Consider the following 2,343-nt stretch of genomic DNA (forward strand, 5'->3'; position numbering starts at 1 on the left):
GAGAAGAATGCGCCCTTACTATAAGCAAGCTATGCCCAAAAGCATGTTCCACAGAACTCAGCAGTTCTCTAGTGAAGTAACCTTGACTTTGCTTAACCTACAATTTCTAAACAGATTTATTATGGGAGTCTATTTTTCCCTTAAATGCTCTTTGGAATTAGGTAGCTATAATGATTATCATTGCTCACATTGGAAAAGTTGTGTTTCTTGTTTTAGTGAGTAGTTCATTTTTGCCCCATCCCCTATGTTTCTTTCTTTTTAAAAAAATATATTTTATTGATTTTTTACAGAGAGGAAGGGAGAGGGAAAGAGAGTTAGAAATATCGATGAGAGAGAAACATCGATCAGCTGTCTCCTGCACACCCCCCTACTGGGGATGTGCCCGCAATCAAGGTACATGCCCTTGACTGGAATCGAACCTGGGACCTTTCAGTCCGCAGGCCGACGCTCTATCCACTGAGCCAAACCAGTCAGGGTCCCTAAATTTCTTTTCTAAGAAGTTCTTCAGTAAGTTCTTTATCTGCCAAAATATCCTAACTTATAGTTAGAGGGTGTGGTGGGGTCTGAGCTTAATTATTTATGCATGTTTATAAGTACGGGGCATAACTGTTTAACATTTACATAGGGCCTCACCAGGAAATTGTGACTCAGAGCTGCAGCCCCCTCCCTGCCTCCTCTTGATACCGCTTAACCTTTACTGCTGGCCTCCACTCCACTACTTTCCACCACCTCCACACTTTACGTCTTTGCCACATTCCTTCCTCTAGCATCTGGAACAGAATCCTCTTCTCGCTCTTGCCCTCTCCTTTCTTTCCTCTGGCTTCCGGAGAAGGCAACCAGGACAGAATGCAAATAACTGTGATAAACAGTGAGATGTATATATTTTTAATTTCTACCACCCCATAAACCAATGTTAAATGCACAAGTAATGTTAGGCCATTTAGGGGAAAATATCTGTGGAAATGACACAAATGTGACAGTGACTATAACTGGGAATAATGCTGAACCCATAAAAATGTTGTCTCATAAAATGTTCAGAGTATATGGTAATGTGTGTGTAAATTGCGGAAATAAAAATTCCACTAAAACATTGTTTAAAAGTTACTCTGTAGAAATAGATTTTTGTGCCCAACTTACTGTTTTGTGATTAACTTTTCAGAAAATTAATCGAGTTTTAATAGGGATCTTATTATTTTAATTTATCTAGGAAAATATGCATAGCTTTCCTTCAATTTTCTGAAGCATGGATCTTAATCATTGCTGATTAAGTTCAAGTTGCAATTCAGTGAAGTCTAATTCAGGAAATATCATTTAGACATGAAAACTGCAGATGCCATTGTCTCTCTAGGTATATGGGTTTCTCATTAATAAGGACAATTGATGATAATGACTGATGAAACTACTTTTAATTTATGTGATGCATTTTAATCAAAGATTAAAATGGTTAATTTTCTAGTAACATTTTAGTTACACGTTATGCCTGCAAAGAGAAATTTTCCCTTTAGAACAGCCTTGTGTCTCTACGGAGTGCCCGTGCAGTTAATGAGTATTTATTTTGTGCTCACAGTGGATCTACGAGCATTTACTGCCTAAAGATAAATAGTTGAAATAGCTTTAACTCCTGCATAGTGCAAATAAATAACTAATAACAGCATAAAGATTGTTAAGTGATGATGACAGAAGAAAAAGAAGGAGGAGGAGAGCAGGGAGGAGGTAGGAGGGTGGGGAGAGGAATAGGAAAGAAGGAAAAGAGAATGAAATGTAGCTACATTTTTTTAAAGGTTTTAGTTTGTGCCAGAAATGGTTCATGTATTTTTCAGATAATCCTTTAAACAACCAAGTGAGTTAAGTATTAATCTTCCACTTTATAGATAAGGAGACACACACTGAAAAAGATTAAGTAAACTTCCATAGCTTATAAGCCTAGTAATTTGCATAGTTGTGTTTCAAACTTAGGTTATTCTTTAATTATTATTGTGGCCACATCATTGTTAGAAGGCTTAGAAAGCAGAGTCAGTGAGAAAGATGCTCAGGAAACGAAAAGAAGTACAAGATAGGGAGTATCCATTTCTATTGTGGTTTACATTTCTTTACTATTCAATGCTTGCTTTTGACAGAAAGTATTACATTACTGAATTGGCTTGTAATAGTTGTTAAAATTTTATTTTTGCCCTGGACAGGTGGCTCAGTTGGTTGGAGCATAGTCCCGCACACCAAGGTTGTGGGTTCGATTCTGATGTTAGTATATACCTATATTGCAGGTTCGACACCTGGTCCAGGTGCATACAAGAGGCAACCAATCTCTCTCTCTTCTCTCTCTCTCTCTCTCTCTCTCTCTCTCTC

Source organism: Myotis brandtii, unplaced genomic scaffold, assembly GCF_000412655.1.
Source record: "Myotis brandtii unplaced genomic scaffold, ASM41265v1 scaffold606, whole genome shotgun sequence".
In the NCBI taxonomy this organism is placed as follows: Eukaryota; Metazoa; Chordata; class Mammalia; order Chiroptera; family Vespertilionidae; genus Myotis; species Myotis brandtii.